Source organism: Salvelinus sp. IW2-2015, linkage group LG25 (genome assembly GCF_002910315.2).
Source record: "Salvelinus sp. IW2-2015 linkage group LG25, ASM291031v2, whole genome shotgun sequence".
Lineage (NCBI taxonomy): Eukaryota > Metazoa > Chordata > Actinopteri > Salmoniformes > Salmonidae > Salvelinus > Salvelinus sp. IW2-2015.
Window position 1 is genome coordinate 3,088,686 of NC_036865.1, and position 18,418 is coordinate 3,107,103.

The following is an 18,418-nucleotide window of genomic DNA, read 5'->3' on the forward strand; positions in this document are numbered from 1 at the left end:
ACATAGGTATTCTTGTCCAGATGGGATAGGGCAGTGTGCAGTGTGATGGTGATTGCATCGTCTATGGATCTATTGGGGTGGTAGGCAAATTTAAGTGGGTCTAGGGTAGAGGTGATAGAAGTGAGTGCTACGGGGCGATAGTCATTTCGTTCAGTTTCCTTTGCTTTCTTGGGTACAGGAACAATGGTGGCCATCTGGAAGTATATGGGGACAGCAGACTGGGATAGGGAGAGATTGAATATGTCTGTAAACACAGCTAGCTTGTCTGCGCATGCTCTGAGGACGCGGCTAGGGATGCCGTCTGGGATTTCCTTTTGGGACTACAGAGAGTCAGGACCCCCGTTTTAACGTCCCATCTAAAAGACAGCYCCCTACGCAGGCCAATATGCCCTTCACTGCCCTGTGGCATTATGATTTCCTTAGACCAGAGGGAAGCGTGGCCCGTACTTGCTCTCCAACACCACTTCCAACAGCATTTGGTCTCCCAGCCAAGGACTGACCTGGACTGACCCTGCAGCTTCACAGGCATGTCAGCAGTGGGATGCAGTGTGGTATGATGCTGGCAACTTGCAAGCAACCCATCTGACCTCTCACTGCAATCAATGCTTGTCACAAGCAAAATTAAATATCAAATTTGTCACAGTCGTATGTTTGGGCAGGGTTGCAAAAGTCTGCCTAGTGTGCAATTGAGTACCACAGTATGAGTCATAATACTCATCAAATCTAGTGGTAAAACCCGGAAATGTTTCCAATAGTTTTTCCAGCATAATTCTTTTTCCACAGGGGATTTTAGAACACGAAACATGTAAGGTCATTGTTTCGTGTAGGCTTACCCTGGTATGACATTTCGATAACCGCGTAAATCTCTCTCGGACAAGGTAACTTTTAACAATATATTCACCTGTAATTACCCACCCAAAATGAAATGCTAATTAGTCACAATGTGGCTATCATACAGAACTACACATCCTGTCGCAAGCTTTGACGTCATCGCTCAAGGCGCAGGATACCTTCATGCCATCCTCTTTGTTATATGTGCCCCACTTTACAGACAACACCCCATCTAACGACTGTGATCTGAGGACTCTCTTTTAGCAGCGACAGAGTAACGCACTTGGCCCTAACCACTGCTCCATAATTGCTGCCCGTCAACCTCCCTCTCCTCATGGTGTGCTAGTTGGGGTTGGCGCACTGTCCAACTGTTGCCTGCCATATCGCTTCCTGCTGCTCCACCGACAGCTCCATGCCAGCCAGGATCCCTGCAAGCCCCAGGTGCCCTTGTTTTTAAAATAATGTCCAGTACAGACAGGGATGACAGGGAGGATAGCGATTGTTCTGGCTCAAGTTCAAAGAMACATGCCATTCCACTGAACCTGCCCTGGAGARGGTTCCTTAGCCACTGAAGATGCTCCTCTGTGGGCTCTTGGGACAGAGGGTTGTAGTCTTCTCCCGGGTACAGGTCCTCCACAGAKTGCACCTGGTTGGCCACGGCTGGCTTCCTCCATTCGCATTKCACATTGGTATGGCCGATATTGTGYGCTGCCAAAATAGGRTGCATGGCCACACTTATGAGCTCCACAGATGCATTTGCAAGTGGTAGAGAGAATCCACTGGTCACCTATAGAGACCTGCCAAGTGGAAGGATGTTAAGTACCACATGCCTTCAATGCATGACTTTAAACACCTTGAAATGCATTTGTTGTAAGAAATGTGCTATATAAATAAGGTTTGATTCGATCGATGACATTACATGTTGTAGAATATTTAATAAACTGTAATTTTCACATGAGGATGAGTGCAGTTTTTCCATAAACTTCTAATTGATTACTTGGGATTGTATCACTTGACATATCAATCATATACTGTGGCGGGAAGGATCCTACAAATCAAGACTGTGTGAATGCATGTACCACTCTGAAGACATTAGATCTGTGCCTTTGAAGATGTGTCTCTGGTCATGAAACTACAATACAGGCTGGATGTCAAAACAATCAGCTTAATAAAGTCAATTCTGAATGTCAATAGATTTTTAGATTTATTCTCATCAATAACAACGTTATAGAACTGAGTTATCACTCATTTAAGTCTGGTACCCGGAGTATTCTGATTAATGAGTATATAATTGATTAAGTGGCTCTTTCCTATTAGAAGCTGTATAGAACACATTGTATTGCGAAGATGCTCAAATGAACTTAACAGCGACACTTACTGACACAGGATAAACTTTATCCCTCATGCTGGCCCTGGCCAAACCAGTAAGTCGCCCCTCACTATAGCTGCACTTCTCCACAAGGCCTGTAGAGGTCTRCTCCCATTTTAATGCTCTRATGCTCATCCTTGAAAAATGCCATGTTTGAAATAGACAGGGGCGCAACTTTCACTGGGGACAGGGGTGACATGTCCCCCCCACCCCACATTCTGAAATTACATTTTTGTCCCCCTCCAGTTTTAGCATTGGGATGTGATACAAAACGAGGCAACGGTGTGCTTTAGGACCATGCGGATGCCTCAGAGCGGCCGCCTCAGAGTGGACGGCTAGGCTGTTTGGAATGTTTATCCGACTGGATWAAAAAAWAWAATAAWAATTACAACCAAAGTTGCGCCCCTGGAGGGTCTGGGTGGGAATTTCACGGCTTGGCCCACTTAGGTGGCGCCTCTAGAGCGAGGACCCTCGCCACCGACCCCGGACTGGGGACCCTCGCAGCGGGCCCCGGACAGGAGGTCGACTCTGGCAGCTCCGGACAGGAGGGAGACTCTGGTTGCTCCGGACAGGAGGGAGACTCTGGCTGCTCCGGACAGGAGGGAGACTCTGGCTGCTCCGGACAGGAGGGAGACTCTGGCTGCTAAGGACAGGAGGGAGACTCTGGCTGCTCCAGACAGGAGGGAGACTCTGGCTGCTCCAGACAGGAGGGAGACTCTGGCTGCTCCGGACAGGAGGGAGACTGGCTGCTCCAGACAGGAGGGAGACTCTGGCTGCTCCGGACTAGAGGTCGTCGCTGGAGGCCTCGTGCCATACCTCCTCACTGGAGGCTTTGTGCCACGGATCATCACTGGAGGCTTCGTGCCACGGATCATCACAGGAGGCTTCTTACCATGGATCCTCACTGGAGGCTTCGTGCCATGGAACATCACTGGAGGCTTCGTGCCATGGATCACCACTGGAGGCTTCGTGCCATGGATCACCACTGGAGGCTTCGTGCCATGGATCACCACTGGAGTGGAGAGACACACAGGAGGCCTGGTTCTGGGAGAAGGCACAGGACTTACCAGGCTGGGGAGACATGCAGGAGGCCTTGTCCTTGGCCGAGGCACCGGATACACTGGGCCGTGGAGGCGCACTGGAGGTCTCGAGCAAAGKGKCTGCACCACCCGTCCTGGCTGGATGGTGACTTTGGCCCTGCACGTGCGGGGCGCAGGGACACGAAGCACTGGGCTGTGCAGACGCACTGGAGACAGTGCGCAGAGCCGGTGCAGGATATCCTGGGCCGTAGAGATGTACTGGAGGTCTGGAGAGCAAGGCTGGCACACTCCGTCCTGGCTCGATGCCCACTCTAGCCCGGCCGATGCGAGGKGCTGGGATATAGCGCACCGGGCTAAGAACACGTACTGGAGACACCGTGCGCTCCACCGCATAACACGGTGCCTGACCAGTACGACGCTCGCCACGGTAAGCACGGGGAGTTGGCTCAGGTCTCCTACATGACTCCGCCAATCTTCCCGTGTGCCACCCCAAAAACTACCCACAAACACCAGGTGGGAAAAGGCTACCTAAGTATGGTTCTCAATCAGAGACAACGATAGACAGCAGGCCAGACACCAGGCCAAACACATAGAAATAGAAAACATAGAAAAACACATAGAATCCCCACCCCAACTCARGCCCTGACCAAACCAAAATAGAGACATAAAAAAGGAACGAAGGTCAGGGTGTGACAGAGACACATCATCCGCAAACAATTGAGGGATGGCAACTGATTTCAGTAAGTCAATTTAAATTAATCTGTATAAAAAATGTAAAATAAGATAAAAACAAAAATCAAGGTGAGTAACGTATACAAAGGTACTCATAGTCTTATAGAGAGAATACAGTGTGTTTTTGAATACGGTGTGTTATTTATATTTATAGCAAGATACATATCAAACAATGACAAGAATCTTTGAAGATGCACCTGGGGTAATGAGGGAGATTACTGAGTGTGTTTGGGAATAGTACTAAGTGCATGTGGTTGTGAAAGCTGTGTGATTGTGAGATATGACATATTAAGCTGATTGAAATTTGGATAATYAATGGATTGAAATTATTACTATTGAGATTGGAATTTGGAAAATAAGATCAAAATTAGAATAGTAGGCTGATTGGATAATAAGATGAAATGTGGATATTAAGCTGATTGAAATTTGGAAAACAAGATTGAAATTTGGAAAATAAGATTGAAATATGGATAATAAGCTGATTCAAATGTGGATAAAAAGAGGATTGAAATTGAGCAATAAAGTATTGAGTGAATGAGAGCTGTCAGGGGACTAGCTCACGTGTGAAAGAGGTGAATGAATGCCCCCACCAGTTCTGTGAGCTGAGTTTTTTTGTCTGTAACGTTGTCTAGGGTTCTGTCCAACACCGCCGACGGATCTACAGGTAGAGGATAACATGTCTCCAGTCTTTGATAAATTCACCCCCATTAATAGAAGTATAACATATGATGATAGTATTACCATACTAATTGGATTGTACAACCCAGAATGAGTTTGAAATGATGAAGTGTCTGGTTTTATGTGTTGATTTCCCTTACTTCAATAGACATTTGAGGAGTTAAACAATGCTTGCCTTACAATTTCCTCATTATTATCACTCAAGTGATAAAAGGATGGAATGTAAAGGACATTTTACTTAGTGCATCTCGTTTTTTGTTTCATAAACAATCCTTGGTTCCTGCCTGTGCCTGGTAAAGATGGGGGGGGGGGGGGGCGTCATGACCTCCTCCTTTAGACTATTTGGCAGAATGCCCAGAATATGTTCTTTAAATTAAGATAGGAGACGGTGCCAGACATATGCCGGAAACAACGCTATGAACAATGCCTATGTAATGTGTCTGTAACCAGTATATAAGGGAACTAAATGGGACTTCCCGGTTAGCGCTCCTGACAGACGTTCACTATGGTGCATCAAGTTTGTCGAAATCTCTCCAGCGCGCTGACAATAAACAATGATTCCTTTAAGATTGACTTGGAGTGTCCCTGTGTAAGAATTTCCACAACAAGAGTAAATTGAGGTGAATAGATTGATTAAACTTGTCACGCCCTGTTCTGTTTGACATGTCTTTGTGATTGTCTCCACCCACCTCCAGGTCTCTGTTTTTTCCTAGCCCTACTGGTTTTGATCTTTGCCTGTCCTGACGCCGAATCCGCCTGCCTGACCACTCTGCCTGTCCTGACCTCGAGCCTGACTATCCCCTGGTACTGTTTGGACTCTGACCTGGTTTATGAACTCACCTGTCCCCGACCTAGCTTTTGCCTACCCCTTTTGGTACAATAAATATCGGTGCTCAACCATCTGCCTCCTGTGTCCGCATTTGGGTCTTGCCTTGTGCCCTTATAAAACTCACCTTGTCCGAGAGATAATTACACGGTTAACAAAACATCCCGCCAAGGTAAGCCTATACCAAACATATACTTAATTTGAAGTGTTTGTAAAATTTACTATGTGAAAAAAGAATGATGGAAAGACGATTGGAACAATTTCTGAGTTTGACCGCTAGATTTTATGGGTATTATGACACATCCACTGTGGGGCTCTATGCAAACACACATTTTACTAGGCCTCTGTTTGAGCTCCAAGTAGTATAGGAGGAACAGCAAGGGAACTCAAAGGTGCCACAGGTAGGCTGTCCTAAAATGCAATTTGGTGTTTAGATTTTATTACCTGACAACGACACTGACTTATTATTTACCCATTGAGCATAACGTAGTTCATTGAGATAATATATAGTCACCATCTTATCAGGATCTATGTACATAACTGTTGTTACCTGCAGCCTAGATACTGTAACAAAGAGTCAGGTGACAGGCTTCTGTGCCACAAGTTATGTCTGAATGTAGGGAAGGTATGGCAGACACTTTCTATACTTAATTGAAGTGCATTTCATTTTCTGACAAAAGAACACCAAACAACAATGGCTTTGCGAGTTTATCACTTCATATTCCTTCAGGTGAGAGCAACATATTGTTGATTTATTTTAATCTTCTTGTGCAAGTTGTCCACAGTCTTTTCACAACTTTTTTGATTTCCTGACAAAGTCAGCATTTCTGTGTTTCTTTTTTCAGAGTTGAGTTTTACTGGAAATGGGAGCCAGCTACATTGTTGAATTGTGAAAGTGCTTTTCATATACCTTTAATGTGAGTACTTTTCACCTCTTTGTTTTGTATTTGCTGTTAARTTCAGCAGAGTGAGATCCCTGTATGGACGAAGACAACCCCAACCTGCCTCTGAGGCCAAGGGACCATCTACCATTCTCTCCACACCACCTGTCTCTTAGAACATGAACTCTCACTACTTTTACACATCACCTCGACCTGCACACCACTTTTACAGATCTATGTATCCCACCGTCATCACCCCACCGATGCAGTGGCCCAACAACTACAGTCTCTACCCTCCATTTATCCCCACCCAGTATCAATTCCCCTTAAACTTGGTCTCCAGGAGCACTAGGGGATTCCAGGGATCTGATCCCAGCGCGTTCCACCACTATCATCAACCTTCTCCCCTGCCCTGGTGGAACTATAGACGTATGTCTAACCCTTACTGGAACTACCATCAGCGCCTGTATGCCAATCTTTCTGCTCCAGTGGCRCCTGTGGCCCCTACTCCAACCAGGCCCCAGAGGTTCCAGAACCAAGGAGGGACCTGGCCCGAGGGCTTCACCCTGAGAGGAGAGCTTCGCTGGGGCAGGCTGGAGAGGGTGTATGGCCCCRGCAGGGAGCTGCCTGAGTTTGTGAGGGAGGACCTGCGGAGGGTGTACGGTACCTARCCCCGGACGGATGTTAGTATCACCTACCAGGGAGGGGAGTACGTGGTGCGAGGGGASACCCATGTTGGGGAACAGGAGTACAGAGTGGAGAGGAGGATAGTGAGGCAGCAGGAGAGTCCTGAGGGGGATAGCATGAGTGAGGTAGTAGAGAAGAGGAGGAGAAAGATGAGATGATTGTAATGGAGGRATGGCTAATAAATGCCAACTTTGTTGACATATGAAAATGTATTTACATAATGTGATAATTTTTCCCATAAGCATTGAACAAAAGTATAACTGTTATATAGTAGTCGCTGTATATTAGTAATGTTAATAGTAGAAATGCTATTGATAAATATTCTACATAAAATGTTCACCTTACAGTGAAATGCTTACTTACAAGCCCTTAACCAACAATGCAGTTTTAAGAAAATACAACAACAACAAAAAGTAAGAGATAAGAAACAAATAATTAAAGTGCAAACTCCAGATAAGTAGCATTTGACTGCTTTGRATTAAACGTATTTGTTAATATTCTCCATCTCATTATATGGGGCTACCTCAGGCAACTACAATGCTGGAGTCATTCTGGTCTAGTATTTTCATTAGGTGGTGTGCTACCGTGTATTACTATGATTTCCAGTATCAAGGTTCCCGTAACATTAGCATTAACATTAGCAAGTTTGCTTAAGGAAAGTGCTTTCCCACTCTTGTTATAAACTCCTGTCATTTGCCTCTTATCTCTTACTGAAYAACCCATGTCATGCAGTTAAAACTTCTCTCATAACACGCTGATGTTCTAACCATTGTCTATCATATTAGTAATTTCTCATCTCTTACACTATAACACTGTGTCATGTTGTATTAAACCCGGTCCATATTGTATTAAACCCGGTCCAATCTCTTGTATCTCATCACTCTTGTTACAGTAGAATTTGTCCATCAGCATAGAAATATAATTACTAGAATGGACATTCTCATTCAAGTCAATAACATTTACATTTACATTTAAGTCATTTAGCAGACGCTCTTATCCAGAGCGACTTACTAGTAACTCTGACTAGTATGACTAGTCATTCTGTTTCTGTCTGTCCTACCAGTCATTGACGTTTATGGACCCTGCTCTTCTCTCTGTCGTCTCCATGACTCCAGGTTCTATGGAACAGGCTTTGGGTCTGAGTCACCTCTCGCAGTATAGAGTGATAAGACATAGCTGTGGCCAGGGTGTGTGGGTTGGGTATGCTGCATTCTATTACTTCACTTTAGAATGTTCCTTGTACTGCACAATTTCCAGTAATATCTATGTGATTGAGCACACATCCTGTTTCTCTATAAATAAGTGTCACGTATGATTTTACAAAACATGGATGTCTGACTTTTCATTTATAATCCTAAATATTAATGAGACATAAAGTGTATTTTCTGAATAGGAAAAGTTTATTCATTTACATGATATGTATACATACAAAATACATACCCCAATTACAGACTTTAACAGTTTATTACAACACAATGCTGAACTGTAACACGCTGAATACATGTAATCTACAGAAGGACACAWTAATGATTTTATTTGAAACCACAAGTTTGCCGTAGAAATCCAGATAACCCATATTCCTCATATAAAAGTATAGGCGATGTCTTATTATGCCGATAAGCAGTGCCTTGCCAGAAGAACTGAGCCCATAGATGACATCTCCAGTAGCCACCATCTATGGAATTCAGTTCTCAGGGCACAACACCTCACACACCTCTCACTCTCCTCCCATACTGTGTCTTCTCTCTCCATTTAGGCTTTAGCACCTTTCCAATCCATACAAATTGCTTCTGTAACACCTGGCTCAAAATAGTATTTGTTTTCTTTCAAAGAAATAAGGTGCTCTTGTTCAATTGGTCCGTTCAGTCAATTTCAATCATGCATACTTTAACTATTTTAAAGACAACTAATACTATCAAAAACTATTTTGACCCAGGTATTAAACAATAGTGTAGTGAAAATTGTTTCAATACCATAGTTTCCTAGTCTCAATAGCATAGACACTTCTGTGTCTACCTCTCTACCATGTTGACACGTCTTTTAAAACCTCAGTAAACAGAACTGCCCAGGCTCCTATTCAGAATGAGACCCGAGACTGATAAAAGCCAGGGGAACGACGAGCAGTAGACCAGTGGAGACATTGCTCAACCTCTTATCACCCCCCAGCTTCGCCCTGTGGTGACCTTCCCTATTTCTAGAAAAAGTCACTAAGATGGCGACGAGAAGATGGTGATAGTAGATACCAGCACCTCTTCCTTCTAAGAGTACAACGCTATATGGTTGAGCATGTTCCATCTTCATTTAAGACTGAACCATGAGCCTGTTTATTAGAGGTGGTATGAAGTTCATGAATCTAGATCTGTACCTAAGGGTTACGCCTACGCTTAACCTTGCTAAAGAATGTTGAAAGGATCCATCTGCAGCATACAAGATTCCTGGAAGTGTTTCACAACTTCTCTGATGGCAGTTGGCGGGGAGGAAAGGAAATATTTTGTGGTGGGGTGATGCAGGGCCTGATTCAGATCGCACTGAGAGATACTGTACAGCACTGGTCAGTTGCACGCACGCACGCGCACACACACACACACACACACACGCACGGCACTGGTCAAGCTGAGAGATGACTCGTCACATACAACAGTTTCACACAAACCAGGGAGTATTCAGGAAGGTGAAACGTTCAGACAAAGAAAGGAAATCATATCTGTTCTAAGTCGCTTAGTATATCTTTAAATGCCCAATAATAGAAATACATGGTTTGTCACTCATTGTAATCTGAACAATTGAAATTGCTGGAATATAATCCATTCAAATAACTAGAGTCAATATTGACAGTGTGAGTACGGTTTGAGGAACCTTCAGCGTTATCTCCTGGTGGTTTATAGTGTATTCCTGAGTGGGCGCACACGCACACGCACGCACACACACACACACAGAGAACATTGTGAGGAAGAACACAACTCAACCAGCTAGCATATTTGGTTCCTTGGAAGTTGTTTGAACATATTTTTTTGGTATCAATTGGCTGTGGGAAAAAAGTTTGTTATTTTGAGGTTTTTGAATAACTTCCTTAAAACMTGTGTGTGTTTCAATTAGACATTTAATAACACTGCTAGCTCGTTTTGGATCTCCAAGCACAGATAGGACACATAGAAATTCATTTCCTTAGGCATTAATCAAGCAAATTGATTTATTTTTTCATTATGACACGGCAGCAGTGAGATTCAAATCTAGGATCATCTGTCCTCTATCCATGGAATTAGTTCCCCTGCGCCACCAGGATGGAGCTAACATACCATGTTTTTTTACGCATACAAAGCTGTTCATTTTTGTCTATTTAAACAGACCCCATTTCAGAGGAAGCTAGCACTCATTAAAAACAGGTGTGGCCACCACACCTGAACACACTTAACAAGATAGAGGGAGAGAGAGAGTTTTGTTCACGCTGAGAACGAAATGTATATGTTTTTAAATAACATTCTTAGAACGTTCTCRGAACGTTACAAACATTTTCTTGTGGTTTTGATGGAAAGTTTTCTTAAAGCTCTGAGAACGGAATGTTAAATAACATTCTTAGAATGTTCTCTGAACGTTACTAAAGTTTTATAGTGGTTTTCTTTAACTTTCTCGGGACAATTTGAGAACATTACTTTCGCGTAGCACCCCGTATTATCGGCATATTCAACAAGGTTTAAGAAATATATTACCTTCAACAGTGTTATCTTGTGATCAAACCATCAATGTTTTGTGATTATTTGTGTTGTAAAAATGTTAGCTAATGGGTTAGCAATTAGCATGTTTGACATTTCAGTGGAAATACTATTACTATCAGCTTTTTGATAAGCAGTTTAGCAAAATAAATTCATCCTGTATTATCGGCATACGGTCCCCAGTTGTTGACCACCTTACTATTTTGTTCAATTACAAAATAAATCTGTTTAATTTTGTTAAAAAAAGAGACACCAACCTCGTATCCGAAGTGTTTACTAGTTGACTAGTTGGCTAGCCTTCCGGTAAAAAAAAAGAACTTGCCTGTCAACTTTTCATTGCGTAGCTCGGTGCGCCCTCCTGTACACTCTTAAAAATTCAGTGTTGTAACCAAATAATGTTTCATTATTTGTTTTACTGATTAATCTTATGTTTTGAGAAAGTAGATAACAGTTTAATACAAACTTTTAAATTAATATGAATCATTTAGGTCAAAAGTTGGATATTAAATMATGTGTGTGTGTGGTCTGTCGCGCATTCAAATGTTTAAGTATACAACACGTCCCACAAAATCTGTATATGTATAACTTTTTTGAAAACTCTCAAAACCTAACTTACATAAACTGCAATGAAAATCGGTGGTCAGCTAGCTAGAAGGGTGTCCTTAGTCGCAAAACGTACTGTTATTTTCCAGGCCATTTAAATGTTGAGCTCGAGGTGATTTAATCCTCCAATCGCTAGTGAGTGTCCGACGTTAGGGATGTCCTATGGTGGGGGAAAATTTGTTAAATAGAACCATTACAAAAAACCTGTAGGAATTTTTATGCTAAAATACACAAATTCACACAGAAGAACGTTGTTTCTTAACGTTCTTGGAACAATTTCAGAACATGACTTTAAATAGAACCATGAGAAAACCTGTAAAAACCATTACGCTAAAGTTCCCACAGAAAAACTTTTTWAAAAGTTCTCTAAGTTGGGAGAACATTCTTAGAACATTACCAAAATTAAAATGGAATGTAACCATCTTTGAACTTTTAGGAAACTTTCTGTTAAAGTAATAAAATACCAAGAAAAAACTGTGCTTAGAATTTTGTTTTGTGCTTAGAATGTTCCAAAACCAAGCAACTATCCTAATTACCCAAAAAGGTTGTATACAAAATAACCACAGGACAACCATCAAGCTCTAAGAATTATATGGTTCTCAGAATGTTATGTGCTAGCTGGGTAATATATGCTCAGGAAACTCCAGTCTTCCTGCCAGTCAGCTGAACTGAGCAACAACCGGTTGAACTGCCTGGTATTTAACTGGAATAAAGAAATAGTCGAAATACAGAGGAACTGGCATGTTCCATGACCTGATACTTTTGTGCAGAGTTCATAACAAAACATTTGATTGTAAACATGAAAAACATTGCCAGTCAAGGAGTGGAGGAGATGTGTAGTGGAGATGGTTCGGTGAACCATGCTCACATTATGATTAACCTTGTCTGAGGCCTTGAGACTTGTGTTAGCTCACAGAGCTAATGCCTAGGCTTTAGCTCATTGGGCTAACACATTTAAACCCATTCGGTCACTTACTAGGGACTTTTGTTATTAAAAAAGTAAATGTAAAGATAGGAATCACACACATATGGGGTAGACTAAAGCAGAGACAGATTTGGCTACCAGGCAAAGTCCAACACAGTCTCTAATCTCTGATCAACCTCCAGCATCTGTAACCCAGACAGACTAGCTAGTACATAATGTTCTGAGAACCATATGTTTGTTAAAGCTTGGTGAGAGCATGGTTGACCTAGGGTAATTTTGTGTACAACCTTCCCACAACTTTCTGGGAATGGTGCAGGATACCCAGCTAGCACATAACGTTCTGAGAACCATATGTTTCTTGGGTGGGAATTTCAGTTTCCTCATGGTTCTATTTAAAGTAATGTTATCAAATTGTTCCAAGAACGTTATGAAACAACGTTCTTCTGTGGGAATGTCAGTKCTTCAGCATAACATTTTCTGCAGGTTTCTTCATGGTTCTATTTAAATTCATGTTCTCAGAATGTTCAGAGAATGATAACAAAAAAACAAAAGTTCTATTGTCACATACACTGGATAGSMGCAGTTTTACAGGGTCAACCATAGTAGTACGGCACCCCTGGAGCAAATGAGGGTTAAGGGTCTTGCTCAAGGGCACATTGACAGATTTTTCCCCTTGGGGATTAAAACCAGCAACCRTTTGTTWAGTGACAGCACTCTAACTGCTAGGCTACCTCACAACCAACAACATTCTTCTGTGGAAATTTCAGTACTTCAGCAAAAACATCAAGGACACCTTCCTAATATTGCGTTGAAACAGCGCCACGTGATCTCTTATTCCAATACAGAAATTATACTCACACAGATGAAGACGTTTGTTACTCAAATACTTACATCAGACATAACACTGTCCCATTGATTAGGTACATCTCAGAAATTCTGCATTGTGGCTATCCTCGAAACAATGTTCTTGCTAATAMTGAAATTAAACTCACAATAGTGATATGGCCCTCACCCAACAAATAGTGGTATAGCTCCCATTTTGGCATCTGATATGTCCAGTTAAAACACCATTGAGGATATTCTGTTTCGGTCTGAAATCCTATTGGAGCTGAGCCCATCATCCGCATTTCTCTCTCCACCAGCCTCCGCCGACATCTACCTGTACTGTCCAGACAGGTCCTCACTGTCTTCCCTATCCCAGTCACACCACTCACTGCCTGACATTCAGAGTTGAGACTCGCTTAAATACACTCCCCTCCACACAAGCCTCCCGCTCTCTCTCCCCTCCTTCTGCTTTTCTCTCTTTCTCTGAATGATAAGCCAGGCAGTCACTTCCCAGTAAGGAGGAAATAGTGGGAGTTAGGCTCTCACCCACACACAGTGATTAAACAGAGCTGCTTCTGAGGAACTCCATTAAACCAGCCCCACCCCCCCACACTTCTCTTCAGAAAGACTGGGGAGGGGCTAGGGGGTGGCTTACTAGTCGACAGTGACTTCCTCTGTTTGTCTCTTCTTTTCTCTCACCTTTATCTCTCACTTCTTTCCCTGTACTGATCTTGGACCAGGTTAAAAAATGCATGTTGCATGCCTATGAGGGACTGCGTAGTCAACTCCTCTGTCAAATAAAGGAGGGGAGACAAGGGTAGGAGAGCAYGAACCAGTGTTAGAGTATTGATGTGCAGCCTTGGAATGGTCAAGAAAACAGGAATTCCCCCTCATTCCCAGAACAGCTGCCGAGAGTAGGTGATGAGGCACAGGGAAACACTTCTTGCTCTGGTATCTGTGTGTGCTTGCGTGCGGGTGCATTTGAGTGAAAATTAGGTGACTTTTTGAAGTGCACTTTTTTTTTAACCTTTTTTAAATGAAGAACAGTCATACTTCAAAAGTAGGTGGCATACAATAAGGTTCCCATTAGACCGCAAAGGTATTCTACAGGGGTGCACATTTTAATTATTGCTCTAGCATTACAAACCTGATTCAAATCATCAAAGCTGAGTTGATCATTTGAATCAGCTGTGTAGTGCTAGGGCAAAAACAAAAATGTGCACCCCTTTGGGTCCCCAGGACCAGCTCTGAGAACCAGTGATCTAGACCAATCTAGACAAGCCTGAAGGCTAAAAAAGAGCATTGTCTCCACTATGTGCATGTCGAAACCCATGATGTCATGGATGAAACAGGGCACTCGAGGGGTGGTGTGTACAAGTGTCAACGAGTGGAACAGATCAGTCATATAGAGATGAATGTGACAGACAGTATATAGATGAATGTGTACACAAACTATCGGTAAGTGAAACATGACACATATGATAACCGGAAAACCCACATGAATCCTTCTTCCTCATCATGTTATATTGACAGCTACGCAGGTGTAAGCAGCTGGGTGGTTCTGCCTTGTTWGTTATTCTTCCTAGGAAATCCCCCTTTCTCTCCCAAAGGTTTTACTGTGTTTCCCTCCCTTCTCTAGGTCTTTGTTACAGTATTTCCGTGATGAAGCTAAAAAGGGGATTCCACTCTAGCTATACCAATATGTCAGCATGCTTGACTTCTCTTACGCTACATAATCTACCCTGGTTGGTCCCCACTCATAGGGTTACTGTAATAACCCAGTTAGCACATTTGGTTCCTTGGAAGTTGTGGCAACGTGCATTTTCGGTTTCCCATTAGTTCTGGGAACGAAGCCAGAAGGTTCCTGAATGGTAAAACGGTGCAAGAGGTGTCCCTACAGTCCTTGGTTTGAATCTAAGCTGAATCACATCCGGCCGTGATTGGGTGGCGCACAATTGGCCCAGCGTCATCTGGGTTTGGCCGGGGTAGGCCGTCATTGTAAATACGATGTGGTGTTAAAGTCGGCATGTTTTGTTTATTGGTTGTGTGGTGTAAAATTAAAATAATAATATATATWTWTTTTTTTRACCAACAGGTTTTTGCACCACACAACCAATAAACAAAACATACCGACTTCAACATCACAATAAATAGAATACAGTGCCTTGCAAAAGTATTCATCCCACTTGGCGGTTTTTCTATTTTGTTGCATTACAACCTGTAATTTAAATAGATTTRATTTGGATTTCATGTAATGGACATACACAAAATAGTCCAACTTAGTGAAGTGAAATGYAAAAAAAAAKAAKTGAAAAGTGGTGCGTGCATATGTATTGACCCCCTTTGCTATGAAGCCCCTAAATAAGATCTGGTGCAACCAATTACCTTCAGAAGGCACATAATTAGTTAAATAAAGTCCACCTGTGGGCAATCTAAGTGTCACGTGCTCTGTCACATGATCTCAGTATACAGTTGAAGGCGGAAGTTTACATACACTTAGGTTGGAGTCATTAAAACTCGTTTTTCAACCACTCCACAAATGTCTTGTTAACAAACTATAGTTTTGGAAAGTCGGTTAGGACATCTACTTTGTGCATGACACAAGTAATTTTTCCAACAATTGTTAACAGACAGATTATTTCACATATAATTCACTGTATCACAATTCCAGTGGGTCAGAAGTTTACATACACTAAGTTGACTGTGCCTTTAAACAGCTTGGAAGTTTCCAGAAATGATGTCATGGCTTTAGAAGCTTCTGATAGGCCAAGTGACATAATTTGAGTCAATTGGAGGTGTACCTGTGGATGTATTTCAAAGCCTACCTACAAACTCAGTGCCTCTTTGCTTGACATCATGGGAAAATCAAAAGAAATCAGCCAAGACCTCAGAAAAACAATTGTAGACCTCCAAAAGTCTGGTTCATCCTTGGGAGCAATTTCCAAATGCTTGAAGGTACCACGTTCATCTGTACAAACAATGGTATGCAAGCATCAACACCATCGGACCACGCAGCCGTAATACCGCTCAGGAAGGAGACACGTTCTGTCTCCTAGAGATGAACGTACTTTGGTGCGAAAAGTGCAAATCAATCCCAGAACAACCTCAAAGGACCTTGTGAAGATYCTGGAGAAAACAGTTACAAAAATATCTATATCCACAGTAAAACGAGTCCTATATTGACATAACCTGAAAGGCCGCTCAGTAAGGAAGAAGCCACTGCTCCAAAACGCAATTAAAAAGCCAGACTACGGTTTGCAACTGCACATGGGGACAAAGATCGTACTTTTTGGAGAAATGTCCCACAATGACCCCAAGCATACTTCTAAAGTTGTAGAAAAATMGCTTTTCTTTATTTCAACTATTTTCTACATTGTAGAATAATAGTGAAGACATAACAACTATGAAATAACACATATGGAATCAAGTAGTGACCTTTGCTGTTGTTCTGGGATTGATTTGCACTTTTCCCACCAAAGTACGTTCATCTCTAGGAGACAGAACGTGTCTCCTTCCTGAGCGGTATGATGGCTGCGTGGTCCCATGGTGTTTATGCTTACATACTATTGTTTGTACAGATGAATGTGGTACCTTCAGGCATTTGGAAATTGCTCCCAAGGATGAACCAGACTTGTGGAGGTCTACATTTTTCTGAGGTCTTGGCTGATTTATTTAGATTTTCCCATGATGTCAAGCAAAGAGGCACTGCATTTGAAGGTAGGCCTTGAAATACATCCACAGGTACACCTCCAATTGACTCAAATGTTGTGAATTAGCCTATCAGATGCTTCTAAAGCCATGACATAATTTTCTGGAAATTTCCAAGCTGTTTAAAGGCACAGTCAACTTAGTGTATGTAAACTTCTGACCCACTGGAATTGTGATACATTGAGTTATAAGTGAAATAATCTGCCTGTAAACAATTGTTGGAAAAATGACTTGTGTCATGCACAAAGTAGATGTCCTAACCGACTTGCCAAAACTATAGTTTGTTCACAAGAAATTTGTGGAGTGGTTGAAAAACGAGTTAATGACTCCAACCTAAGTGTATGTTAACTTCCGACTTCAAATGTATAGCCTACCTCTTTCAGGTAATAATTTCAGATTCAATGCAGTTATTAGCCTAATTTTTATCTAATGGATGATGGGCTATGCAAAAGCTTCTAACTTAAAATATCTTGCGCAATATGCACCTGCGCTCTGCTGGCCTCTCACCTTAAAAAATGCTCCTTAGCTCTTGAAGTCCCAGGAAAAACTAGAATAAGAATACTAGAATAAGTTGCTGGATTTCTTTTTTTTGGGGGGGGGGGGGCAGTTCTTGTACTAATAGACTAAGCTCTTGTATGCTGTTAACTTTGTAGGCCGCATGTCCTGCACCAGCATCACATGTTCTCTCCCAGGTTTGTGGTTTGAAAGAGGTGCGGAATTCTAGTCCATATAATACAATAATACAGTCCACACTCAAAAAGATTAGCTTACTGGTGCTTGTGTCATTTACTTACCCAAGAGAGCATAGATACATCTATGGGCTTTTATGTTTTTCTGTCATGCGTAATGTGCCTGTATAATATATGTTTTTACTGTGTGTAGCTATGGCTATGTATTGGATAATGGCACAATCATTTGGGCATTTTGGGGCTTGGGCTCATAAAATGTATTTAATGTAGGGCTCATAAAATGTATTTAATGTAAGGCTTATCAAGCTCAGGTAGCATCAGACTTTAGTTTTCATGCCGATAAAAGCTCTAATTAAATCTAGACACATGTATATGCTTCATATACTTCAGAATGACACTTCCGGTTTGGGCGAGAAATACCAGGTTACTCGGGACGGGACATTTGTAAAATATAGGGAAAATATTAAACCCTAGTCTGTAGTTTATTCTTTGGATGTTTAGGGCTGCTGGTGAACCATGATGTGCATTCAGATCCGACCTAGCAGATCTGAAGTTAATTGGGTTTACATCGCATTTTCAACTCTAGGCCTACAGTATATCGTTTTGTCACTAAAAATAGTGCTTAGGTATAGCGAATGTGTCCATGGTATTGGCACGTGGGCTCTAGCCAACAGCTTGCAGATACAGTGCAGGTATAGCCTACTCAATCAAGAGATTATTATGGACAAAAGTGCAAGATTATTTTTATTTGTTAAATGACAGCCAAGCATTGACCATCATATCACCAGAATAAGAACCTCTTGATATTGTTACGTCCGTTGTTGGAATGAGACCAAGGTGCAGCGTGGTAAGCGTACATCTTTCTTTAATTTGATGAATATCAACAAAAAWAWAWATATATAAACYAACGTAAA

The 18,418-nt window shown here is 42.2% G+C and overlaps 1 pseudogene; it reads left to right on the plus strand.

Moving 5' to 3' along the window:
* Positions 1 to 6,442: 6,442 nt before the first annotated feature.
* On the plus strand, positions 6,443 to 7,875 carry LOC139022971 (uncharacterized; annotated as a pseudogene).
* Positions 7,876 to 18,418: the final 10,543 nt, after the last annotated feature.